Consider the following 27483-nt stretch of genomic DNA (forward strand, 5'->3'; position numbering starts at 1 on the left):
GACATTGAGGAAAACCCCCAAACCTCTGGCTTGGGCAACCTTAGCGAGAGGAACAGGCTTAGATCATTCATCAAATACTTACTGAACCCCTGGTGGGGGAGGTGGACAGAAATGATGAACTCTAAAAAGAAAAGGTGGAACGAAAGAAGGGTTATTTTAAAGGTGTAGAAGTAGGTGAAAGGGCACCTGATTTTGACTAAGGGGATCAGACAGATTTTCTCAGCAGAGAGAATGTGTAACGCAGGCCAAGACAAGAAGACCGGGCATAAGTGCGTGTTGGTTGTTCTGTACCACGTGCAGTGGGACAGGAGTAACGGCTGCTTGATGCATGTAGGGGATAGGGCTGCACTCCGCACACAGGGCCTAGGAGGCCAGGCTAAGTTCACGCTGTGTGTTGTTGGCCCTGAGGCCACCGAAGGCTTGTTAGCTGGAGGACTAAGGTCAGACCTCAGTTTAAGTGAACTCGTTCTGTCTGGAGACTGAGGAATGGAGAGGCTGGAAGCAGGAAGAGGTGCTGGGTGAGACGGTGAGGCCTCGGTGAGGGCGGGGAGGACAGACGGGCTCTGGGTATGGGTGCAGCATTGATTTCACCTGGAGATGGGGGGTGGGTGGGATCTAGAGTCGGGGCAGGAGGAGAATAATCAGGCCCTGGTGAGGGCGGCGCGGGGAGGGGGGGGCGGGAAGCGGAGGTGAAGGAGACCAGGGCTGCCTTAGGAAGCAGCCTCACCATGGTCAGCGGGGTCTCTGTGGCGCCCGCAGATGGGCCACAGGCAGAATCAGCAAGGCTGATTTCGTCTTCAGCGCTCCACAGCCTCTTGTTCTGTGCCCTTTGCCCAAACCGTCCTCATCAACTGTTCAGGTTGGTAAACAGGCTTAAGGTTCAGCAAACAAGGCGGCCTTCAAACTAAAGATCAAATATGTATCACTTTGTTAGTGGCAAACCCCACTTCAGCAGCCCGAGTTCATTGTCTGATGGGGTCCTTCTCCTCCCCCGACCCCAAGCTGACCCTTCGGAGACTCCAGAGAACACCTGGCATGCCACCGGGTAAATATTGGATAGCAGCCCAGTTTACCGCCTGCCTTTTGCAGAGTATTTGGCTTTTGGCAGCAGTCAGGGCCTGCAGTGAAGCACAGATGATGGGCTTTGAGCCTTCGCCAGTGGGTCTGTAGCATCCTCTTTGGAGTGATCTTCTCGCCTCTGCTCCCCCCTCTCGCTCAGCGCTGTCAGCTGCAGGCCCCCGTGACCTTGCACCGCGGTGCTGCAAAGGCGCACCCGTTTCAGGCGCCCTCCTGCCCTAGTTCTGCTTGAGGCTTGCTTCCACCTTTTTTTGTGGCCTCTGCTCTCTAATCAGAGATGCAGCCCCTTGTAATGCTGTCTGTACTACAGCATGTCCCCCGCTCTCTGTCACCTTATGCTTCTTTGTCTTTCTTCATAGCATTTCACTCCTTGACACACTACATATTTATTTGTCTCTCGTCTGCCTTCTTTTCCTGGAATGTACGTTCCGTCAGAGCCAGAACTTTGTGTTGTTCATTATTCCATCCCCACTGCCCGGACAGTGCCTAGCGCATCGAGGTGAATCAGTAACTGATGAGATGGACCAGTCAGTTCATCCGTCTGTATATGCACAGCAGTTGAGCAGTGCCTGGCATGTGGTAGGTGCCCGCTAAGTGTTTGATGGAATGAATTGGTGAGTGAGTGACTCTGTGTGTGATTGGCTCGTCCCCAACACTTAGGTGCCCAGCGGGTGTCTGTGGAATAAATGAATGGATGTGAGAGCTTGCCCATCTCTTTCTGAAGCTGGCCCTCTGGGTGGGGTGAGCCCCAGTCTCTGTATCTGAGGAAGGCCCAGGCGTGCAGTCTTGGGCGCATGTTAGTTGCAGCTGCTGTTTGCATTTGATACTTCCGTCAATCCCTCACTCTCTCTCAGTATGTCTGCCATCAGCCAGGCACTATAATTAACTTGCTGTAATTTAGCTTAGGGATGAATTTTTCATTTTAAAAATGCCATAAACAACTGGTGCTTGTGATATGTTGGTTGTTAATGAAGTTCATGCCTAAGAAAACATGAGGATGGTGCTCTGTGTCTAGGAGAGAAGGGCTGTGAGCCTGCTCCTGGCCACGGGAGCGTGAGGAAGGCAGAGGAGTTCTGGCGGACTCGTGGCTCTGCATGCCTGAAGGGTTCCCCAGTGTGTAGGCAGAGCCCTGGGGTGCTCTGCCCACACACCCCCTGTGTGGGTCCTGTTTACCCAAAGGTTTGGGGGAAGTAACATTTAAAGAATATTAAAACAAATATGGTTGGTTGTTGGAGGAGAATTCAACATAGCTTAGTGGTTACAAGCAGGGTTCTGGAACCAGACTGGGTGTGTTTGAATCTGTCCCACCACTTATTTGCTTCGTGGTCCTGGGCAAGTTACATAACCTCTCAAAACCCCATTTCTCGCCTCTAAGATGGGAGCCTGGGATGCAGTGAGAGCCATGGCAGGATCTTATCACAATGCTATGCCCGTTACGAGTAAACAGCAAGGGATAATGTTATCTATGGTTGCTTGACATTTAAAATAAGACACAATTAAAATTTTATTCTTGCAGTGGCTTTGCCCCAGATTTGGCCTCCAGGAATGAATGTCCACTCTCCATATTTGAGATGGAAAAGTTAGAGAAGCACTGCCTTAAAAAAAAAAAATCCAAAACAGTGCATACAATTGGCTGGTGTGCATGTCTTCATGAATTTCCCCCCAACCTTGCCTTGAGCTGCCACAGAGTTGAGCTGTCAATAACAAAGGGATAAATTAGTGACTCTTGCCTTTAGTACCTGCTCTCTTAAAGTACCTAATTGAATAGCAGATGAAATCCAGAGAACCTGCAGGTTTGGATAAAGAATTGCCATTTAAGGAATGACAACACCTAGAAGAGCTTGTAAATTTTCACGTTCATTACTTCCTTTCATTCTCATAAGAGCCTATTATTCATCAAGGTAGAAAGACTGTCAGGTTGTTTCCGTGGCTTCTCCTGGGAATGGGATAGAAACACTTACCAGCCCTTCCTGCCTTGAGGTCTTCTCCATCCAATGTTTTTCCAAAGGCAAGTCACTTTCCATGGGATTAAACTGACATTTTTTTCTAATGAAATGAAACAAAGTAGAAAATTTCCGAGTGTGTTGCACATGATAAGCTTACATATCATGGCATAAAACTTTGGTTTTAGTTTGCTGGTCTACGCTGCTGTTAATTGTATTTCTTTTGTGCATCTTAACCATTTCAAAGCCGTTGTTTTGTACCCTCTTACGGGAATTTCACTTAACTTCGTTTCTGTTTAGTCATCTCCTTTGTCCTTTCCGTGGTTGAGTTTGCTTCAGGTCAACTAGTGAAAACAAATTACTGTGCCTGAAGTTGCTGATCGCTGTGAATTTAACTCTTAACTTGTCTGGGTTACATAACGAGATCCATCAAAGGCTTTTTGCCCAGCCGTCTTCAGTGGGAGGAACTGATGGTTGAGCCGCACCTGCAGAGCTTGGACCTGCCTTGCAAGGCAGGTCCCGGAAAGCCAGTGTTTCCTCAAGGCTGGGAGAGCCTCTTCACCGCTGGTTCTTGGAAGAAGCGTGCGGGGACTAGTTTACCCTCACATGGCCTTCTTTGTTCTCTGAGACCAGCAGGAGAGGCCTGGGAAACGTGACAGTAACTTGAACAGAAAAGGGAAGGACGTGGCTTAGTGGAATGAGCAGAATTGAGGCTCCTGCAGTTTTCCGCTCCCGAGCTCTATGTGTGTTGGGGGTCAGGGAGGCGCACGTGGAGGGAGTGGGGCTCCTCGGATAGGCCACTGAAGCCTGAACAGCGGCAGCGCTTCAGATGCCAGGTCCTGGGCCAGGCGCTTTTCTTTTGCAATCTCATGTAACCCTCACCTTGTGTCATAGTGGCCTGACAAAATCCTGTCCTGGTTATGTCTAACATCCCCCGACTCCATCCCCTGTACCTGCACCTGCGCGTTGGTGCCAGCCCCCAACCGCCTTGCTCTAAGATCTGAGGCCTCTGACTGCAGGCTGGTGGTCACCCATCGTGCTCTGATGCCCCCATCCCGCTTGACTGCTGTTTTGCAGCTTCTCTCTCTTCAGACTCCAGCATCTCCTCCCTCTTCTTGCCTCCCAAGCTGATGACCTCCTTCCCATTTCACTGAGAACCAGCAATAAATAGCCTGGTGAGAGCTTGCACAGACTCCCATCACATTTGGGCCCATCCAGGGCCAGCCCAGCTGGTGCTCCAGCTCCCCTTGGTGGCTCGCCAGCGCTTCTTTTTCCTTCCTTCTCCTGATCCATTTTCCCCTGTCACACAGACATTCTGTAACTGCCTTAAAAAACAAACAAGTAGAACAAAACTGTTGTCCTCATATCCCCTTCTGATTCTGACCCTATTTTCATAGTGATGATGATGGTGATGTTGCTGATGGACGATGATACTTACATAGTAAATACTACGGACCAGGCATTATTCTCATATATCAATTCCTTAAGGGATTATTATCCCCATTTTTCAGATGAGAAATGTGAGGCACGGAAAGATTAAGGAACTTGCCCGAGGTCACAGGGCTGATAAATTGCAGGACTGGGATGGCAGTGCAGATACTCAGCCCCCGAGTCCTGCCTTGAGAAGCGTTGCCGACTCGTGGTCTCCGTTCTCTAGCCTGCTCCCTCCCTCCCTGGGACGTCCTCAGATCTGGGCCCCCTCCCCGCCTCGCCACCCCACCAAAACTCTCCCCGCTCAGGTCACGGATTACCCACACGTGACCAAGCCTGATGAGCGGCTTCTTCTTCCTGGAACACTTTCTGCATTTGCCTTTCAGGACACCTTACGCTTCCAGTTTTCTTCCTTTCATACCTTTTTAGTCTCTTACTCGTTGCTCTTCAACTCTGCAAGTCCTAAACCTCAGAGCGCACTGGCCCTTCTCTGTCTGCGCTCGCTCCCCAGCCTGGCGGCTTGAAGTGCTGACAGCTGCCGTGCTCTTGTCTCCAGCCCAGCTCTCTCCCCAAGCACAGCCTCATGCATCCAGCTGCCTGCTCAGCGTCTCCACTGGGGACAGCTAAAATCGCGTCTCAAACTTGACCCATCCTATTGTCCACACACCCCTACGTGACGCCTCCATTCCTGCACTTCCTTAGGCCATAGAGCCTTTCATCGTTTTATTTTTTCACACTCCAGTTCCAATCTGCTGGTGAATCATGTCGGCTGTCCCCTCAAAGTACCCGACCATTTTTCCCCACATCTGCCCCTCCCTGGGACCAAGCCACCATGTACCTCCTGAATAATTCACTCATGTCCTCACCGAGCTCCTGGCCTCAGCCCTTGCCCCCTGCAGTCAGTCGTCCAGCAGTGCTTTTCCTTAGCACAAGCAGAGCCCTCCGGTGGCCCCCGTCTCGCACAGGTCACTTCCTCACCTCCTTTGAGTCTCTGGTCCGGTGTCACTTTCTCGTGAAGCCTTCCTTGATAGATTTCTCTAAATTTGCAGCCTCTGTTCCCCCAACCTTTATTTTCTCTAAAACACGTAGCATCATCTGACACATATTCTATTCATTTGTTGGTTGTCTGTCTCCCACATCCCCTGTAAACTACCCAGCATGTCTCCCGACATATAGTTGATGCTCAAAAAATATTTAAATGCTAGGTAGTTTTATCCCTGTTTTACAGACAGAGTAATTGAAGGTCTAAGGGCCACAGACCCCAGAAGTGCCAGGATGGGGATTAAAACCCAGACGTGAGCTTAATTGTCTGCTCTTTTTCTTGTGAAAAAGGACAATAATAGGTAAGATGAAGAGTTGCCATGAGGAGGAAATGAATACTGCACAGGAAAACACTTTGCAGGAATGTTACTTATCCAGTTTATTGAGAACCCTAGCTTTTTATGTCTGTGTTATTCAGCAACCCACCCCAAACTTCTTTTGTGTTCTCGGGTTTTTATTTAGGAGGAGCTGACACTGCCACCGCCAAATTACGTATTTTCTTCTTCCTTCACCCTCGGTGAGAGAAGTATGTACACGTGTTTGTGCCTGTCAGCTTCCATCTGTGGCTCTGATCCTCCCCACAGGCCGGCCGGTCGGGAGCTCCCCGACCTCTGAGGCCAGTCGGCAGCGGGGCGCTGGAGCCAGCCTGCGTGGCTGTCACTGCTCACGTCTGTGTTCCCGGGAAGGCGCTTGTGTTATCAGCTGATGCCTAGCAGGTGTCGGGAGTCCCGTCCCGCTCAGTTCTGCTGGCAGCCTGCCCACCGCCTGTCCACGTCTCTGCGGCAGACAGAAGTGAGGTGATCACGGCCCATCACGGCTAAACCCCAGGGACGTACAGTGAAGTGAGCACAATCCATGAGCCACAGAGCTGCTGTTCTCGGCGCGCAATTTAGGTTTCCCTGAACTCAGGGCGGCTTCCCTGGGCTCACGGCGTAGAGCATGGAGTGGTGCAGCCCTCCTGATGCTTCATGTTTATGATGACGCAGCCAGGAGAAGAGTTGGTGCAGATCTTCCCCCACATACACCCTTCTTACGTGTTGTTTATTCGCTTGCGTTCCTGATTTTGCAGTAGGAGAAAAACGCAGCCATTTTCTCAGTGAGCGTCTTACACCGCCTCTTCTGGAGACAGGAGAGCTGCAGGGCTTTGAAAAGGTGGACAGCGTGGAGGATGGGCGGGCAGTCTCTGGCCTCCATCCCTGGGAGTGGCCCTCCAGGCGGGCCGCCACCTGGGCCTGGTGTCTGTCCTCGCATTGACTGTGTGGGGAGGAGCGGGTGCGGCCGACACAGTCTGCGGCCACTTAACGTTGTTGCCTGGACGTGCTGTTCTCAGCGGGCACCCTTGCAACAGCCTGGGACATCCTGGGGGCCTTCTTTCTGAGCAGCCTGGCCCACCAGGAGAGTTCAAGCAACCTGCAGTGCGTCTTTAAGCCCAGGACACCTTCTGGGAGTCGGAGCAAGTAAGGAACAGGCTTTATCCGCTGCCAAGAGAGACAAGCACCTGGAGGGCCTGTTCTCCTGCTCACACACCCTCCCTCCTCGTGTCCTCGGCCTCCAGGGTTGACGGGCAGGAACCCGCCACGGACTCGTGACCCTGTGTCCCGTCACTCCATGGGATGGCCCGGCTACCTGGAGGCAGCTGGGTTGGATGGGAGGCAGACAGAGCTGGGTCTAAATCCCAGATGCACTCTGACTTACTACCTGGGCCCTTCTCTGAGCCTCAGTTCCCTTGTCTGAAAAATGGGATAAAAGCCGCAGCACGGTTTGCATGTTTGTAGAGGGCTTTAGTGCGGTAGCCTGACAGGTAGTGAGGCTTCGGGATGTGATAGCTGCTGTTCTTAATTGTGGGCTGACCTGGAGGCACTGTCACTGTGGGGTCATGCAGAGAGGATGGGTGCGCTTTGGAATTAGGTCTGCGTTCAGATCCTCAGTCCATTCCTTCACTCAATATTTAATGAGTGATTGTTATGGATTTTATACTAGGGTTGAGACTGTGCTGGTTTCCTAATGGTCTTTCATCTTGAGCAAGTCACCATACTTTTCTCTTTTTTTTCATAAATTTATTTATTTTATTTATTTATCTTTGGCTGTGTTGGGTCTTCGTTGCTGCGCGCGGGCTTTCTCTAGTTGTGGTGAGCGGGGCTACCCTTCGTTGTGGTGCTCGGGCTTCTCATTGCGGTGGCTTCTCTTGTTGCAGAGCACGGGCTCTAGGCGTGCGGGCTTCAGTAGTTGTGGCACGCGGGCTCAGTAGTTGTGGCTCACGGGCTCAGTAGCTGTGCCTCACAGGCTCTTGAGCGCAGGCTCAGTAGTTGTGGTGCACGAGCTTCATTGCTCCGCGGCATGTGGGATCTTTCCAGAGCAGGGATCAAACCTGTGTCACCTGCACTGGCAGGCGGATTCTTAAGCACTACGCCACCAGGGAGGTCCCCATACTTTTCTGAATCTCATCTTCTTCACGTAAAATGGGAGTGAGAACACCAGTCTTGTGTTGAGAATGAAATGAGCATTTCTAAGTGGTAACTAGCTGGTTTATTATTTTCTCCTATAACTTTTTCTCCTCTCCTGTAGGATTTTCTGCTGTAACTCTGTGCTTAGTACGTAAGATGACTGCTTGTCCTCCAGCTTTGGTGTTCGATCCAGAGATGCTTGCTGAGCACCTGTTATGTGAAAGGCATCCTGCCAGCCCAGGGCAGTATTATTACGAGCAAGACACATTTGCTCCCAGAGGAGTGCTTAGTCCAGTGGGGACATCAGGGGCCCAGCCAGTTAGGCGGCGGCCACTGGTCAGTACTGCAATAAAGGCATAAACTGAGTGCTGAGACGGCACTGAGGAGGGAGTGCTGAAGGCCAGGCACAGGGGTGACCAAGGACGAGCGTCTCTACCAGGAGGATGGTGGTGCATGGGGGAGGGCATGCAGCAGAGCTCCTGCACGGGCACGGGCATGGGACGTGAGCGTGTGCGGTGGGCACTCAGGCGTGTTGGTAGCCGTGGGTCATGTGAGGTATGATGAGGCTGGAGAGATCCATTAGGGCTGGGCTGTGAGGGCCCAGGAGTCCTCACCGTTGTGAGTTGAGGCTGTGAGGTGGAAAGCTTATCAGGGGGCTGAACCTGGTGCTTATTGCATGGGGCAGGCACAGCACTGCCCAGTTAAAGTGCCGTGTGAGCCACTCAAGGAATTTGAAGTTTTTGAGTAGCCCACATTAAGACAGTAAAAAAAAAAAAAAAAAAAAAAAAAAAAAAAAAAAAAAAAAAAAAAAACAGGTGAAATTAATTTAATAATACGTTTTCTCGAACCCAGTATATCCAAAATGTTATCATTTCTTGTAATTAGTATGGAAGGTTTTAATGAGACAGTTTATATTCTTTCTTTTGGTACGGAGTCTTCAAACTCTGGTGTGTATTTCACACTACAGCTCAGTTTGGACCACAGCCACATTTCCAGTGCTAGTAGCCACATGTGACGAGTGGCTGCCATACTGGGCAGTGCAGCATTAGCCTGTCTGGGATACGGGAGCTGGGGGTGGTCTCTGTGATTCTGAACCTTCCCTCAGTTGCCCAAGCCAACCTTCTTCTCCCATCAAGCCTCTGGGAAAACCTGCCCAGCAGCAGACTGGTAACTGGTGGTTTTCTGCAGGGAAGAGAGAGAAGCTGGGGGGTTCCATCCTCCAGGGGTTATATGGTTCAAAACCAAAAAAGGGCAGCATTCCCTGGCACCTCCCTCTGTACATGCGTCTGCACTGGAAAAAACCTCCCTGGAAAGGGAGTTACTCTGTACCATTTACTGAGCATCTGGTTTGGCCTGTTAATCAATACCTCAGATAATACTTCAGTCTTTCTCCTCCAATGACTCTACAAAGCAGGTTTTCTTATCCCATTTTACAGAGGAGGAAAGTCAGGGCATGAGAGATTAAGTACGTTACTCAGGGTTGTATAACTAGACATGGCAGAGGTGAGGCGCAAACCTGGTTTCAGACCCACGTTCTTACCTCTGCTCCTGGCTGTTTCCCTAATAGGTGCTAAGGCTGTCATGTACATTATGATTTCTAAGTAGGAAGAAATATACATAAGGATTTTAATAAGCATGTGTGTGCACAGTATATGTATATATACATATATAGAAGAAAGACTGGAAGGCTCAGCTAAAATATCATAGAATGATTCTGTATGAGAGGATGTGTTTCCCCTTCCTCTCTGTCCCCCTCCCACCTGCCCACGCACACTGGAGACTGGTTGGAACATGCCAGTGCTGACCAGTTGCCATGGGCTTGTTGGTGGGGGAGGGGCACTGGTGGAACTCAAGTGTTTGTGAAGTTTCCCTTCCCTTGGTTAGGGGAGCCAGAGGCAGGGGGTGGCCAGGCGGCCGTCACGGTCGGGTTGTAAAGCTGGAACTTGGCTCGTGGCTTCTCTATCCTGCCTGGGCTGCTTGCTGGGAAAGAGCCAGACTGCACCTTATGAGCTTCATCTCTGATTTCCTCTCTGCAAGGGGCTGGTGGGCAATGACGTGGCCCCAAAGCGGGTAAAGGGCCGGGAAGGTACGCAGGGAAGGCACTGGAGGATGGTGACTATTCGGGCTTCGGGGTCAGGCTGATGTGGGTTTGACTTTTGACTCTGCCACCCCTAATTTTGTGACAGTGGCAAGGCTTTGGACTCCTCATTTGTAAAATGGGAGTAATCATTTTAGCCAGGGCTCCTTCATTGGAAGGTACAGAAACCCACTGGAGCCAGCTCAAGTTCAAAGAGATGTCCATCCGAAGATTCAGAAATAACTCAGATTCAGCATAACTCAGCTCAGGAGGCTGTATAGCGCTGGGCCTTGCAGGGGCTGTGCCGGAAAGATAAGAGCAGAGTCGCCAGTGTCCAGCTCTCAGAGTGCTCCCCTCGGCTCCCGTCTTCTCTCCCCAGCTCGGCTTCCTCTGTTGTCCTCCGCACGTGGCATCAGATGGCTTCCCCGGTGCCCCCATCTGCAGGATTTTCCAGCTTGGGTGCCTTCATGTTTCTTAGGCTGATTGGCCCGCTCCACTGAAGTTCCTCTTGTCAGTTCTCCAAGTCGCCAGATCCAATGGCTGCTGCTTTATCTTCACTTTGTCTCGGTGGCGTTTTGAAGCAGTGCTCTTCTTGACTCTTGGTCCCTGGGACTCCACGCTTCTTTTCTCTTCTTCACTTGCCTCTTCTCCACAGGCTCCTTGGCTTGCCCTTCCCCTCCTGTTCTCTGACTGTCAGATGCTCAGGGCTCGGGCCTGGCCCGCTTCTCCATCTCCCTTGTCCTTGGTGAGCTCACCTCATCAATGGCTGATGACTTCCAAATATAGATCTTCAGCTCAGACCGAGCTCTTGACTCATGTCCTCAACCGCCTCCTTGATATTTCCATGGTGATGTCTAATAGGCATCCTCACCCTTGGATAGATGTGAACAGAGCACTTAATGCCCTTTCTCAAATCCATCCCCCCTTCCTGCCATTCTCCCTTCACCTCGTAAGGCCGGATCACCATGCAGCCAGATGCTCAAGCTCCAAACCTTAGGCCCACCCGTTATTCTCGTTCCCTCATGCGCCACATGTCTAATCTGCCATTAGGTGCCCCCCAAATAAAAGCCCACTGCATCCTCCTCTCCATCACCACGGGCCCTCCATGCCCTGCTCTAAGGGCCTCCCTTTTCATTCCCCTGTACCCCAGTCTCCACAGACCCGCCAGAGGAGATGTTTTAAATTACACCTCCCCCTGTGAAGCCCTTCAGTGCCTCCTGCCGCTTTCCCAGTGAAACCCGACTCCTCACCATGGCCCGCCGGCCTATGCGTGGCCTGGCCTCTGCAGCCTCTGCACTTCCCCTCCTGTCACCCTTCTGGTTCCTTCCACTTGCCCTGCCTGTGGCTCTTCCCCAGCCTTTGTCCTGCTGGGCCCTTTTCCCTCCCCTCAGCTGTCATCGCAGAGGTTTTTTCCCTCCCTCCCTCACCACTCTCTCTTCAGCCCCAGGGAGAGTGCCGGGCTGCGGTTTGAGGCCCACAGCACCGGTGAGTGAGATCAGGGAGGCCACCCACTGGAGCCTGACCAAGATCCCAGACTTCAGGCTGGTGTGTTTGTCCTTTAAATCCTGACCAGACCTGCACTGTCCCCAGTGACGAGGCCTTTTTTTAAGCCTTGGAGAACTTCTGAATGCATCTCACAGATGTCAAGAGCTGGTCGTCACGGGGGCTGCTGCCTGTGAATGTCCACCACAGCCGAAGGAGCGGGGCTGGGGCCCTTGTTAATGACTCTGAGCCTCTGGTGCTACCTGCCTGCGGCTAGTCCTCTGGGGGGGGGGCCCTGTGAGGGATCCTGTGGGGGGCTGGGTGATGGGCCACAGCGGGGTCCTCCTCTTTTCACAGGCCGTTAGGTCCACAGGGAAATGGCTATAAATCAGAGTGCTGCCAATGGCCTGTCTCTTTTTAGACAATTTCGTGAAGCTGTGTCAGGGAGAGAACAGACCATGGCTCATAGCTTTGGACAAGGGATGCCATCCACTGCTCTGTGAGATACTATTTACAGAGCAGCTGACTGTGTGCAAGACGTTTTTCCTCTTGTCCCTTGGTCTCCTCATCTCTGAGGCGGGGTAACAAGCCTGCCCGTCTCCCCGCAGGCTGTTTGTTGGGTGGGCTTCAGGCGCGTCAGCTAACGTAGATCCGGCGCCTTCTCCGTGCCAGGTGCCGTGTTACCCGGATTCAGCCAGTAAGTTGTATGTCCTTAGTTTGAACCCAGGTCTGCCTGCAAGTTCTCTGAAAGATTTGGAAAGGAGAATTTGTAAAGCCGGAGGTTCCTACACCTGTCAGGTCTTAAGGAAGTTAAGAGTGGCTATTTTCAAAAGGCTGATGGAAGGTGTAAATTTGCCTAAATGGGGCTCTCCAGAACTTTAATATTTGCTTTTGGCTGGCATCATGTCATTCCAGTGCAATAATTTCAGCCCTTGCACCAGGAGAAACTCCGCCTGATTATGGATAATAGGAAAACAATTCCGGGGTCCAATCGGGGATGAGAGGAGTGGTGAGATTAGGGTCCCTCTACCAACAGGGAGGTTCACACAAGACTTTTCCCGCCTCGCAACCCACATTCCACCTCCTGCCTGCCACTTGACACGTTCACTTAGGTGTAAACGTCATCTTCCTCATCAGGGTGGTGACAGGCCACCCACTGTCCTGGGGCAGAACTGGGTACACAGTGTCATGATACAGAAGTCTCTCTGTTAGAGGAATATTGGTGTACACTGGTCCTCTGCCTCAGAGAATGCCTCTCTACCAGTCCTCCAGGATGTTATGAAGGGCATTTGTCTTTTTTATTTCCCTGCCCAGTAGCCAAGCCCCCACTCCTTCACTGTGTTTAGAAATACTTCCCGTGCTTATAGACGTCGGAAGGCTAGGCTGCAGGTATATTGGGTCTCAGCTTGGCTGGTCACATGTACCTGGTGACACAGAGAAGCCAGGGCCCTGGAGAATTCATCCTGAAGGCAGTGACAGCAGCTCTGTCTGGTTTCCAGGGGCAGTAGTGGTGGCCTCAGTGTCCCCTGCTTCAGCGGCAGTGTCCAGGTGATGATACAGCCTGAGGCCTTCTCCAGGCTTGTGGTGTGAGTGGGGCTCGTGTGATGGCTGCACAGCTCCTTGTCCTGCTTATTTCCTGAGCCAGGTCCGCTTTTCTGGGGATCCTATGAGGTGCCAAAGGCCGCTGCGTAAACTCCATCTTGAATCAGCCAAAGTCTGTTTCTGTTGCGTAAAGCTCAGAATCGGACTCGTATGGAGCTGTTGCTCTGTAGTTAGCCACGGCCTTTGATTCATCCCCCAGGCCCCTGACAGCACCGCTTCACCACCTGAGCGCCGCTATGGGGCACAGAATTTACGAGATCCTAGGTTGAGTGGTGGCTGGACCGAAGGCTCAGCTGGTCTCTCTTTACCGTCTGTCTGACCCAGCTCTCGACTCCGCTTGCAACCCAGCGTGCACCCCTAGACCGTGGGCTCTGTGAGCACAGCCCCGCGTGTTCCACCTCTTCTTCAGCTCCTCAAGCAGAGCCTGGCACATAGGACGTGCTCAGGAAGCTTTGGGTGGATGGGTAAAGGATCAAATGGAGATCAGAGAAGTCGGTGCCTCCGGGCTCTCTTCGGCCCCAGTGAGGCTGCCGCAGCCTGCCATCAGGCCCTGGGCTCAGGTAGGAAGCCACGGTCCTGGGATCTGCAGGCTGCCGTCGGTTCGGCACTGGAGGTTAGCTGGGGAGATGGTGGGATTTAGAACAATGAAGTAAATAGGTGGAGCCTTGGAAGGGAGAAGGGTTGCCCCCCTTGCCGCTAAGTGGGGGCGGCATAGTTAGTGCTTCCCAGTCCCTTCGTGTCATGAAAGCAGTCTTGTTCATCTGGTGCCCAGCGCCTGGCCAGCTGCCCTTGGAGCTGAGAGGCCCTGTCTCAGTGTGCCAGTTACCTGTGCACAGCACACCTGCAGAAGCGCTGACGGTGATAGAGCCCCAGGAACATCCTGCTTATCTCCACCACCCACCACTCAGAGGGGCTACAAGACCTCTTCTGTTCTTAATCCTTGGGCTGCTAAGTTGCAGATACTCTTCCTGGTTTAATGTTGCCTTTGACTTTGCGATTCCTTTTTTTTTTTTTTTTTTTTTTTTTTGTGGTACGCGGGCCTCTCACTGTTGTGGCCTCTCCCGTTGCAGAGCACAGGCTCCGGACGCACAGGCTCAGCGGCCATGGCTCATGGGCCCAGCCGCTCCGCGGCATGTGGGATCTTCCCGGACCGGGCACGAACCCGTATCCCCTGCATCGGCAGGCGGACTCTCAACCACTGCGCCACCAGGGAAGCCCTCATTCCGTTCGTTCTTGATCATGGTTCTCTCTACAGGAGATTCTGCACCTTGACCAGAGGAGCTTGACCGTTCCTTCAAATCCCTCTCCGGACGCACCCTCCTAGCATCCCCTAGGAAAGATGCGGCAGCTCAAGGGGAAGCCCAAGAAGGAGACGTCCAAGGATAAGAAGGAGCGGAAGCAGGCCATGCAGGAGGCCCGGCAGCAGATCACCACGGTGGTGCTGCCCACGCTGGCTGTGGTCGTGCTGCTGATCGTGGTGTTCGTGTATGTGGCCACGCGCCCTGCCATCACCGAGTGAGGGACCTCCCCCCCCCCCAGAGAGGAGGCGCGGGAGGGGAGAGCAGAAGAAGAATGGCTTTCAGCCGCAGAGATTTTCCTGATGCTGAGCTCTGAGCCAGAGTACCCTGTCTTCTCTGGTCTGTGACTTGATTAAAGTTTCTCCACTTTTCTTGGGAGGGAATAGGGAACGCTTTATCAGTGAATGTGCCACATACCTTATGGTCCACTTCATGTGCCTTTCAGACTTCAAAGCCGTGTGTGTGTGTGTGTGTGTGTGTGTGTGTGTGTGTGTGTGTGTGTGTGTTTCTCGCCTACAATCGATATGTAGCTCCACCTGGTGAGAGGAGGAATCTCTGGGTCATGGATCAGTTGGAATCAGTGCTCACCCCATCCCCTTTGCTTTGAACATGACTCTTTCCTACACGTGTTCATGATTTCCAAAGGGACTGTATTTCTTCTCTGTGCTTCATGTGATTTGAAATATGTCGACTCAAAAGTGAAATATTTATTTTTTGAATAAAGGAGATAATAGCCTTAAACTGGATGTTTATCTTGTTTTGCCAGGAGGTGGCCTTGCTCTCCCGGGAGCACAGGAAGGTGCTGTCTGTGAGGGCCCCCTGGCCGGGAAGTATGTCCCTCTCACCTCCAGTCCTCTGGGCTTTCTCCATCTCCCCCTTCACTCCCTGTTGTGAATCACTTCCGGTAAAATTGTGTTTTTTGACTGGCTCATTTTAAGATTGAGAGACTCTTGAGAGGGCCAGAAAGGATGCATAAATTGGTCGGTCTGTCAGCAAAAATAAGAGTTCTAATTGGAATGAGACCGCAACTGCTTTGGACACCAGTTAGCAAACAGCAACACAGACGTGGTCCTGGAGGTAAAGGTCAGCCTTGCTTCTGTTCCTGCAGAAAGGGTACAAATTGTCAACAGTCCAGCTGAGTTTTGGATGCACATTGGCTGTGCTGGAAGGTTTGCTTCGTTGTATTTTAGGGCATCGTTAACCGTCCTGGTGGCTGGTGGAGTGGACCCCTTTTGGAAGTCAGATTCATGGTAACTGCTCTGAGGGTGTCTGTTCCTCTGTCACTGCTGATTAGGGGGAGATCTGTGGGGAGACAAGTGCTTGTTTAATCTCGGTGGCTGCATGACTCCCTCACTGATTGCACAGGCGTGTTCTGGGGGCACGGAGCGTCTTGGAGTGAGTCTCTAAGAAGACGAAGCAGCAGCTGGAAGGAAGGGCTCCAGCTGAAGCTCGGATGCTGGGCTGGGCAGGGCCGACGGAGCTCTGCGGGCCTCCGAGGGAGACCCCGTGCTGCCTCATACTCACTCCAGTGCCTGTGACCCTGGAGATTCGCTAAAACATTTATCAAATGCAGAGGCTGCTAGCGTCAAGTTCCTCTTAGGTTTCCGTTTTCCTCCCCCTTATTGGTTCTCTGAGGAGCCTTAGTGCTTGTTGGTCTGAGAAAGCCTGGAGCCTGCTGCCCCCAGGACGGCTCATTGGGGTGAAGGAGGGGGCGGGGCTTCTGCGCCATCCCCGCTCTTCACGATGGCCACTTAGCCACGAAGTGCAGAGCTCCGCCCCCTCCCTCCCCAAGGACAGCCTGTGTGAGGACAGCCTGTCCGCTCCAGAAGGAAGATCCCAGGCTGTGCTGGGTCCTGGCCTCACCTGTGTTCAGTTTCCAGCCTACCCCTCAGAGCCGTGGATTTCCCAAACCCCCGGAGCTCAGTTTCCCCATCTGTAATAGGCGGTCCAGGCACTTTTAGGGAAGTGGGCCTCTAGGGGAAACAAGGCTTTTAGAACCAACCTGACTTTTTATGAAGGTTTTGCTGTTAGAACCCCTCTCAGTCCACTTCCTCCTGTGAAAATAGAGGCTATCTTGCCTCATAGGATTGTTGGGAGGAATCAATTGAAATAATACATTTGTGATGCCAAGTGTAGCACCTGGGACGTAGTAGTTACTCTGTAGTAATTTCTAGCATTTGACATGTATACATGTAAAAATGTATACATGCAATAATGTATACATGCACTATTTTCCATGTATTAGCTCATTTATTTCTCATATAGCCCTAGGAGTAGGTACTGTCAGCGCTCAGTTTTACCGCTGAGGAAACGGAGGAGGGCCAAAGGACTTGTTGATGTCATACAGCTCGTCAGCGGAGGAACCCAGGTTTGTTTATTTTAATGCTTTTGTTACGGGAAGTTGCGCACATACACAAAAATAGAACAGTAATACAATGTACTTCACGTACACCTCGAACAGCTTCAGCAAACCGCAACACATGGCCACTCTTGCTCACCCATCTCCGCTGCCCCTCACACCCAGACACCTTCCTGTGCACACGCTCACCGGATTAGTCTGCAGCGGAACAGGAGATGGGATTTAAACCCAGGCAGTCTGGCTCCAGAGTCCACGCTCTTCATTATGAAGACCTGTTACCTCCTAATAAACACTAATTTCCCCCTCTCCACTCTCCCAGCCTAAAATAAGCTTTCCTGCCCAGGTGTGTGAACAGCCCTCACTTGCCCACAGCTGCCGTGAGCAACCTTAGACGCCATCTTTGGACCAAGAGGCCGTGATTTAGCTTTACCCACTGAGTGTCTGACACCCTGCTCAATCTCTCACCCTGTAGCAATCAAGGAGAAATACCTGTTCCGTGGGCTCCTTATAAAAGCATCTCAGTATTCGTGCTCGGGTGTGATGTGAAAAGAGCATGAGGTTTGGGAAGCAAAGACGTGTGTGAATCCTCACCCCGCCACTTTCTAACCAGATGACCTCAGTCAGGTCCCGTGACCTGAGCTGTAGTTGCCCCACATCTGTCAGGTAAGGTTCATTTTAACTATGTAGAGGATGTTGGGAGGATAAATGGAAATAAAAAAGGGGCATGACAGTGTTCCCAGGACATTGTAGATGCTCAATAAATAGCGATTCCCTGTTTGTCAGTGCGTTCAGACCTCACAGGACATGCATGAAGGCCAGCCTCCCAGGGCCTCACTTGCCAGACTGACACAAGACCTCACACTGGATGATAGATCCTTGAGGTGCTTCTGGCCCTTATTTTCTCCCACTGTTTTTCTCTTTGTTGTCCATTGGGAAGCCTGGTGGAGTTGCACTGGATTTTCAGGTGAAGGCAATTAATTACCAGGCAGGCTTGGTGAAAGCAGGCTGAAAATGGACTTCTGAAAGTTAACACAACTTTGATGTGAGCCCCCTCCTGGCATGAATGACGTGCCAATTTACTGTGGACTTGCTGGGTGGAATTGAACAATTCTCAGGGAAAATGGTACGCTCATGTGGAGGCACCGGCTAATGATATGAGACACCAGCTTCCAAATTATGCTCAGTTATTCAGTGGCTTCAAGGCAAAACCGAGTGATTTATTAGGAGTTTCACAGAAAGTCATGCTGGGGTTCTGCAGCAGGGTCTGGGGCTCTTGGCTTTCGGAGTCCTCATTTCAAAGCCTAACATTTCTCGAAGAGCAAATTCCAAAAGAGGAATCAGATTAGAAACAGGAATAGAAACCATTGTCATTGGTTTGAAAGGTGTCACTTGTTGTGTTTTAAGAAAATCATACCAAGATGTACTTGTGTATCTGCTGGTTCTAAAACCACCAGCTTTCATTCCTTCTCAAGTCGTTTCAAAGGCAGAGCAGCACACTCCCGTCTTTCCTTCCTGCATCCTTCATGAGGTAACAGGAAGGAAACCTGTAGCCAAACTCATCTGTAAATTGGAGATGGTTTTTTTTTTTTTTTTTTTTCTGTACGCAGGCCTCTCACTGCTGTGGCCTCTCCCTTTGCGGAGCACAGGCTCCAGACGCGCAGGCTCAGCGGCCATGGCTCACGGGCCCAGCTGCTCCGCGGCATGTGGGATCTTCCCGAACAGGGGCACGAACCCTCATCCCCTGCATCGGCAGGCGGACTCTCAACCACTGCGCCACCAGGGAAGCCCGGAGATGGTTTTTAACACCTGCCTCAGGTTTGTTTAGGAAGATTAAAGAGATGATTGTCCTCCCCTTTTCCCCAAAAGGATCTTAACATCATTATTTACTTGCTAGAGGTAGAAAAAGAAGGAAATCAATTATGGCTCTTGGATTTCGTTTTGGAAGTCTGCCATCACATATATGTGTGTGTATGTATTTGTGTGTGTGCATATACATGAAGATATTTATCTTTTATAGCTCCGTGTTGAAAATGCCCCACATGCTCTGTCACCTGAAGATGTCTGCCTTACTTTGAATGCAATTTTCTTTTCGGGAACCACCTTTAATTCTGTGTTCTCGACAACAGCGGTCCCCAACCTTTTTGGCACCAGGGGCTGATTTCGTGGAAGACAGTTTTTCCGTGGACTGGGGGTGGGGGGATGGTTCAGGCGGTAATGGGAGCGATGGGGAGCGGCAGGTGAAGCTTCGCTCGCTCATCTGCCACTCACCTCCTGCTGTGAGGCCTGGTTCCTAACAGGCCAAGAACCGGTAGCAGTCTGAGGCCCAGGGGTTGGGGACCCCTGCTCGACAACATTTGCCACAGACTTGCTTAAGCATTAAAAATCAGCTGCAGAATCTTTGGATCAAGGAGATATATGAGTACCTTTCTCAACCCTTCCAGAACATCTGTACTAGAATTGGGTAGGGGCTTGCACATCCTCGGAGGCCTGTTGCACCTGCCCCCCTGCTTCAAAGATCAGGGAAGAGCAGTTGTGCACATATGTTCTGCCTCATCCACTGTGTCAGGCTTAATTTTTTCCTTATGAGTCTGTGTCGTGCAGTAGCCAGGCTGTCCTCTTCTGTTCTGAGTATTTTCTCATTACTCTACAAGGCAAATGTTTCTGACTTTAGAGTATGTCAGTTGGGTCATCTGCATTATGCCCCCTCCTGCCAGTTCTGTGGAAAGGAGTCAGACTTTTCAAAAAGCTTTTAATCTCTTGAGCTGTTGAGTAATAACTTCAGGAAGGTAGACCAGAGTGAGCTTTGGGTGCTCAGTGATGCCACGGTTAAGGGTCTCTCTCCTTCCTTTGTTCACTTACTCATCGTTGCATGAAGATTGTCTCTTTGAACTCTCCCATGAAGGAGACTTCTCCAACCTGTGACTGTTCCTTTTCCAATTGAAACAAAGCACAGCTGGCCACACGGATCACAGCCACTCTTTCAGAAAGCACAGTGAACTTTTTGGGATAAGGCCCAACTCCCAAGGCATCAACTCGTTTGGATTGGAATAAATTAAGAAAGCCCACGATGAACTCGTCCTGCAAGCCCCTCCACCTGGAGTAACTTCTGCCTCTTACTGCATTACTGGTTCATTAAAGTATTCCATTTAGTTCATCCACCCACATTCTCCAGAGACACTGAAATTCCCTGCCTCACACAATCCTCCCAGGTTGGGTTTTAAAAGATGTCGCAATATCTACAAAAGATATAGTTAAAGCAAAAGTATACTAAAGATTGAAAATTTAAAAGATGGAAAAAATATATGTCAGGCAGATTGAACAAAAGCCATGGCAGCAATTTTAACATTAGCAAAACAATTATAAGATGAATATGCCATAAGGGGCAAAGGATGTCATATATTAGTAGTAACAAATGATATTTTATCATGGATATGTATGTTGCTAACAATATAGACTCAAAATATATAAAGCCAAGTGACTATCAACAGACTAGAGAGACATTAACAGTTTTAGCTGAAGATTTTAAGATATACCTTGCAGAAATTGATAGATCAAAAGCTGAAAAGAGCAAAGATATAGATTTGAATTATAAAATTAATGAACTTGATCTAGTAGATAAATATAGATCTTTTCACTCAAGAGAGAGTAAAGATTTTTTAAGAGCACACATGATACAGAAATAAAAACTAGCTTAAACATTTTCAAATTTGATGAAAAATATAAACCCATAGATTCAAGATGTATAACAATTTCAAGTAAGATTAAACACAAAGAAAATGACACTTAGGCACCTCAAGGTCAAATTGCTGAAAACCAAAAGTAAATTGTACTGGGGTAGAAATCAGAGAGGCCTCAAACTTCTCTCTTTTAGCATTTGGCACTAGAAAAGCCATGCTGACAAAATTCTCAGAAGGAAAAAGCCCAGCCCCAAACCTTTTTTGTAATTTTCCTTTGTATATTTTTCATTTAACAAATATTTATAGTGCAACTATGTGCCAGCTACTGTTCTTGGCATTGGAGATACACCAGTGAGCGAAACAGACACACGTTCCTGCCTGTGTAGTGTATACTCTAGTGAGGGAATATGTCAAACTGCCACTTATGTTTGAGTGTAATACATCGACATTTATAAACATGGGAAAATTAAGGACTGTATTTCTTATGAGCATTTTATGAAAAAAACTGCAAGAGGATAAGCTCCAAACAAGTGGTAAATGAGAAATCACAGCGAAGGAATTTACTATGGGATGAAGACAGGATCCACGGTGGAAGTTACAGTTACAAAAGTTGGAAGTAAGAGGAAAAGGTAAGAGGTGGCATAAATATTCTGATTTCTTACTCTTTTTGTTTTGTTTTGTTTTTTTGTTTGTTTGTTTTGTGGTACGCGGGCCTCTCACTGTTGTGGCCTCTCCCGTTGCGGAGCACAGGTTCCGGACGCGCAGGCTCAGCGGCCGTGGCTCACGGGCCCAGCCGCTCTGTGGCATGTGGGATCCTCCCAGAACTGGGCACGAACCCGTGTCCCCTGCACTGGCAGGTGGACTCGCAACCACTGCGCCACCAGGGAAGCCCTCTTACTCTTTTATTATTCGGAGTAAAAAAGTTCATAATATACTTTATAAATTTATTTATTTATTTTTGTCTGCATTGTTTCTTCGTTGCTGCATGTGGGCTTTCTCTAGTTGCAGCGAGTGGGGGTGTGCAGGCTTCTCATTGTGGTGGCTTTTCTTGTTGTGGAACACAGGCTCTAGGCATGCAGGCTTCAGTAGTCGTGGCACGCACGCTCAGTAGTCGTGGCTCGCAGGCTCTAGAGTGCAGGCTCAGTAGTTGTGGCACACGGGCTTAGTTGCTCTGCGGCATGTGGCATCTTCCTGGACCAGGGCTCGAACCTGTATCCCCTGCATTGGCAGGCAGATTCTTAACCACTGCACCACCAGGGGAAATCCAGTAATATACTTTAAAGTATAAAGGTAAGTACTGAAAGAATAAATAGAAATAATCAGCTAATTTAGCAGAGAGGAGAGTATGAGGAAGTAAAAGCGTACTGTGATTTTATTTTTTATATATGGTGTCAGTAGATAGAAGCTAAGAAATAGAGGGTTCATCAATAAGGAAACCACTGAAAGGTAAGACAACATAAAAAGTTTTTGAATGATCAGAACACATACATGAGCAAAGGAAACAAGCCATATATTGGAAGTTATTTTAAAGCATCAATGGAAATAGTTTGTGTAATGTAAAACATGATGACAGAAACAAGCCCAAACAGCCGTCCTATCTGTAAATGTAAATGGTCCAGATATACTTAAAGAAGGCTCAAATTGGATTATAAGGAAAACCCAAGTATATGCTATATAAAAAAAGATACACCTTGAAGTGATTCAGAACAGTTGAAAGTAAAAGGATGGGCAAAATGTATGTCAGTGATACCGGTGGAAAATAACAATACCATTAAAGGAGTGCTGAGAGGAACATTCACAGCTTTAAATACTTATATCTGTAAACATGAAAAAATGACACTGTCAGAGAAGAAGGAAGCAGTGTTCACAGCCTTACTGTTAAAGTTTAATGGGAACAAAATATAAGGGGGAGAAAGGACACGTGATGATAAAGTATGTAATTCACGATGAAGATCTAGAAATTATGGATATGTATAAAAATCACATTCTTCTCAACAAAAATTACAGGAACTACAAAGAGCAATAGAAGCATATTAGCAAATGCAGACTTTAGTTCACCATTTTCAGCCCATGACAGAGCAAGTAAGTAAAAGGTAAGGGTTTATAAGGCCTAAACAACATAATAAAATAGACCTGACTCATGTATATCAAATTCTGTCCTAAAGATAGAGGCTATGTCTTTTCAAGTCCCAGAAATATTTACAAAAATTATGTTACTTATGTTTGTCTCCTTCCTGTAAATGAGGAGCTCTGTGAGATGAAAAGGGAAGTTGTCTGTCCTGTTAACCCTTTATCCCAGGAACTAACAGAGGTGACCAATAAATATTTTTGAGTAAGTGAAAGAACAATGCACAAAAGAAAAATATAAATGGTCAAGAAGCTCATGGGGAAAAAAAAGCACAGCTTTATAACCAAAGTTATTTCTGTTCAGATATGAAAAGAATATCATTTTACCTATCAAGTTGGCAAAGCTTAAAGAAAACCATGCTCTAAATCCTTGCTTTATATATCTAAATGCATACCTAGATACTGTGTCAACTCTGGAAAATGTGAAGGAGAACACATAACACACACGGTTCTTCCCAGTTCCTGATCGTCTCACGAAAACGTCCAAGGTGAGCCATGACCTTGAGTAAATGTACTACTTGCGTTAGGTCATATTCTAACTTTCCCTTTACTTCAGTGGGTGGCGTGGCCACAGGCAGGATGGCATATCATCCTGATAGGCCCAGAGCTGAGGTCGACCCATTTCTGAACAGCGCCCAGGAACTCTCTGCTTAGCTGCTCTTGCCCATCACTGTGAGTCTACCCTTGTCTGGTGCTCTCCCCCCAGGGAGTATCTACCCCAGGCTGACATTTAGCCTATTGCTGATGTGTAAATTTGCTACATGAAACTCAGAGTGCATTTCCACATAGCAATAAAGGTGCATATTTCATGGTTAGGTTTCCAGACTGCCCCACAAAAAACTGTATGAAGTTTAGAACCTTAGAGCTGAAAGCTCTATAGAAATGACTGGTTGAATCGCCTACTTCTTCCCGTATCACCCTGATAGATTCTGATTAGGTATATAGGATTAGGAGAGCCTACAACTGGAGAGAATGGGCCCCAAATGCTTGTATTAACGAAACAAAATAAAAAGCAGGAGAAAGGATTTTGAAGAAGATTCCACATCCAAATACTTCCTCCTTCAAGTTAGGCTTGGGATTTGACCTATCTTCTTGTCTAACCACCTCCAGTTATGCTGAGAATTAATCTCAGCCACATCCAGAGTGGTAATTTGAGTCCATGTGCTTGAAGTAACCATGGGGCTGGGGAACGAGAATGATGACAAGCCCAGATGTCATGTTGAACCCTTACAACCACTTTAATTCCTCATGTGTTGGCTCAGACTCTGATTATTTAAATAAAGACCTCTGGTTAATGAAGGCGAGTCAAACACATGCTCCTTCCTGATGATAAAACAACAGTGAAGGAAAAGGAACTAAATTCCCAGGACGAAGAGAAAGTGAGAAGCCTTTTTTCCATATCTAGCTCCCAGAATGCATCAAGGACGATTGTAACCTTCAGACAGAAAAGTATCTTCTCCAGGTAATTTAATAGACCCAGGAGAAAAGACCTAAGGACTAAGGTTGTGGGCTCCCCAAAGAAGCGATCTATTTGGATTAGCCTTCAGTAGAGCCCTGAGCTTCAGTAAGCTCCACCAAGCCTCACCCATGGACACAGAGCTTTTTAGTGCCTCACCCTTAAATACAATCAGACAGCTAAGGATCACAATACAATTTTTAAGAGGCCAAAATAAACAATTACAAAGCAATGCAGCGGAAACAGAGACCACACCGAATGGCTGGGTAATGACTGCTGTATTGGATCAAAGATTTCCTAACATGAATGCAAATATGGATGCTTTAAATATGGTGTTAAATATTTTTTGTGTGCTGCACAGTGGACAAAACTGAGATTGTTAATGGAAAGACTGAGAAAGTTAATACCAGTCCATGCAATTCAAACAGAACTCCTATTCAAAGAGCAATCATATTTACATGGACCACAACAGAGTTGAATAAAACGAACAACTAGCGTCCATGATGCAGTGAAAATCCAGGATGTAGGAAAATAAGGGTGGCGTATAACTGGAGAAGATGCGCTCACAATACTGATACGAGAGCAACAATAAGAGAGGATTTTGAAGATTCCAAATCCAGAGGGGGTTACATACCCACTGCTCTTATCCCCTTCCAAGTTAGCTTTGGGAATGGACACTTGCCACCTAGGAAACCACTGCAATAAGTGTAAGAACTAACTACTGTAAACACATTTTAAGACCTCTGATTGTGTCTAGATTTCTCTAAAGTTTCAGCATCTAAGATAGCATTGAATGAACATGTAGTGTTTCTTGTCGTTTGCATTAAGCTCTATAAACTACTACAGCCTGTGGGCCAAATTCAGCCTACCACCTGTTTTGAACAGATGGAGAGCTAAGAATAGTTACTTTTAAAAAAATTAAGCCTTTTATTTTGAGATAATTGTAGATTCAAATGCAGTTGTAAAAAGTAATACAGAGCGATCCTATGTTTCCTCTACCTAGTTGTCCCCAATATTAACTTCTTCAAACCTGCAGTACAGTGACCTAGTACAACCAGGATATTGACAATGGCGCAGTCAACAGAGGCCACAAGGATGCTCTGTTCCCCTTCTATAGCTACACCGACTTCCCTCCTGCCCCACTCCCTCCATGGTCCCGTGGTAACCACTAACCTGGTCTCTATTTCTATGGCTTTGTTATGTATATATTTGTTATATAACAAAATGTAGCCATTTAGGGTTGACTTTTTTGCTCAGCATAATTCTCTGGAGAGTCCTCTAGGTTTTATATAAATCAGTTTTTTGTTTGTTTTTTTTTAATTGCTGTGTGGTTATTTCATGATAAGGATGTACCCTGTACCACCCCCCACCCCCCCGTTAAACTATTCACCTGTTGAAGGACATCTGTGTAGTTTCCAGTTTGGGGCTGTTATGAATAAGGCTGCTATGAACATTCATGTATAGCTTTTTGTGTGTGAACATAAGTCTTTACTTCTCTGGGATAAATGCCAAGGAGTGCAATTGCTGGGTCATGTGGTAGCCGCCAAACGGTTTTCTAGAGTTGCGGCAGTACCACTTTACATTCCTACCAACAATACAGTCCAATTTCTCTGTGTTCTTGCCAGCATTTCGTGTTGTCACTATTTTAAAATTTTAGCTATTCTGATAGATCTGTAGTGATATCTTACTGTGCTTTTAATTTGCATTTCCCTAATGACTAATCATGTTGAACATCTTTTTATGTGCTTATTTGTAACCTGTATATTCTCTTCAGTGAAATGTGTCTTCATGTCTTTTACCCATATTCTAATTGGATTATTTATTTGTTTTTTTGCTGTTGAGTTTTGAGAGATTTGTATACATTCAGATGCTAGCTCTTTTTCAGATATGTGGTTTGCAGATATTTTCTCCTGGTGGTAGCTTTTTTCATTCTCTTAATAGGGCATTTAGCAGAGCAAAAGTTATAAATTTTGATGACTTCCAATTTATCAATTTTCCCTTTTATGGAATGTGCTTTTTCCTTTACATGTAAGAACTCTTTGCCTAGCCCTAGGTCTCATAGCTTTTCTCATATGTTTTGTTCTAAAACTTTTATAGTTTTACATTTAAGTCCATGATCCATTTTTGTATAATTAATTTTATAATTTTTTAATTACCAAAAATGTTAATTATTGTATAAAGCATGACAAATTATCTTGGTTTTTCTTCAGCTGAAAGTGTCTTGACTTTACCTTCATTCCTGAAGGACTTATTCACTGTGTATAAGATACTGGGTTAATAGTTCTTTTCTTTCAGCCCTCAAAAATATTGTGCCAGTTACTTCTGGTCTCCATGGTTTCTGATTAGAAATTTGCTTTAATTAAAATTGTTTTCTCTTTATAGCTAAGGTGTTGTTTCTCTCTTGATGCTTCCAAGATTGTTTTGTTTTGTTTTCAGAAGTTTGACTATAATATAGGCTTCCCCTGTTACCTGAAAGTAGAGCATTCCTATGAAGCCTTTTGTAAGCCGAAATGGTGTAAAGCAAAGAAGCAATTCTTTTTTTCATAAAGGCAAAAATTTTCTTCAGATTTCTTTTAGTGAGTGAAAACAGGTACTAGCATAGGTCTTTTGTAGAAGCAAAGTGGTTTAAAGCAAACTTTCAAAAAGTAGGAGACACCTGTGTGTCACAATGTGGATTTCCTTGGATTTATCCTGTTTGGGGTTTGCTCAGCCTCTTGGGAAGTTTTCAGGCATGATTTATTTGAGTACTTTTTAAGCTCTGCCCTTTCTCTCCTCTCCTTCCAAGACTCCAATGACACAATTGTTGGGTCCCTTGTTATAGTTCACGTGTTCCTGAGAGTCTGTTGATTTTAATTTTCATTCTGTTTTCTCCATGTTGTTCAGGTTGGGTAATTTCTATTGTTCACTGATTGTTTCTTGCATCTCCTCCATTCTGCTTGAGCCCCTCCGCTGAGTTTTTATTTGATATCGTATTTTTCAATTCTAACATTTCCATTTGGTTTTACTTTACATCTTCTATTTCTCTCCTGAAACTTTCCTTATTTTCATTTTTTCCTGTTATGTTTCTGATTGCTTGCTGAATCATTTTATGATGGCTGCTTGAAATCTTTGTTGGCTCATTCTAACATCTGTGTCATCTCCGTGTTGTCCCTCATTGATTGTCTTTTCTCATTCAGGTTGAGATCTTCCTGGCTTTGGTATGACAGTTGATTGAAGCCTGGATATTTGGGGCAATATATAATGAGATTCTGGATCTTAATTAAATCTTCTGTTTTAGTGGGCCTATTCTGACAATGTTAGAGCACAGATGGGGTGCAACATCATTCCTGTCAGATGGTAGTGGAAACCCCAGTTCTTGACTCAGCTTCTGTTGACACCTGGTGAGAGGGGCTCCTCATTACTGCTGGATGGGTGGGAGTTCTGGCCCCCCGGTAGTCTGTTACTGATACCACCCTGGCTGAGAGGGGCA

General features: G+C 47.8%; 1 long non-coding RNA gene and 1 other non-coding gene across 3 annotated transcripts in view; both read left to right on the forward strand.

Moving 5' to 3' along the window:
* Positions 1-15136, forward strand: part of LOC131759265 (uncharacterized) — a 69479-nt gene extending 54343 nt beyond the window's left edge. The window contains exon 3 of the transcript XR_010841380.1: positions 14353-15136. This is a non-coding gene — a transcript (uncharacterized protein). The remainder of the gene's footprint in view (positions 1-14352) is intronic.
* A 4345-nt stretch (positions 15137-19481) lies between these two features.
* LOC136794500 (uncharacterized) overlaps positions 19482-27483 on the forward strand; it is a 31636-nt gene continuing 23634 nt past the window's right edge. Inside the window, exons 1-2 of one of the 2 annotated variants that reach the window (XR_010841381.1) lie at positions 19482-21060; positions 22958-23046. This is a non-coding gene — a long non-coding RNA (uncharacterized lncRNA). The remainder of the gene's footprint in view (positions 21061-22957; positions 23047-27483) is intronic. The other variant, XR_010841382.1, reaches the window with a different exon arrangement.

The sequence above is a fragment of the Kogia breviceps genome, chromosome 7 (genome assembly GCF_026419965.1).
Source record: "Kogia breviceps isolate mKogBre1 chromosome 7, mKogBre1 haplotype 1, whole genome shotgun sequence".
In the NCBI taxonomy this organism is placed as follows: Eukaryota; Metazoa; Chordata; class Mammalia; order Artiodactyla; family Physeteridae; genus Kogia; species Kogia breviceps.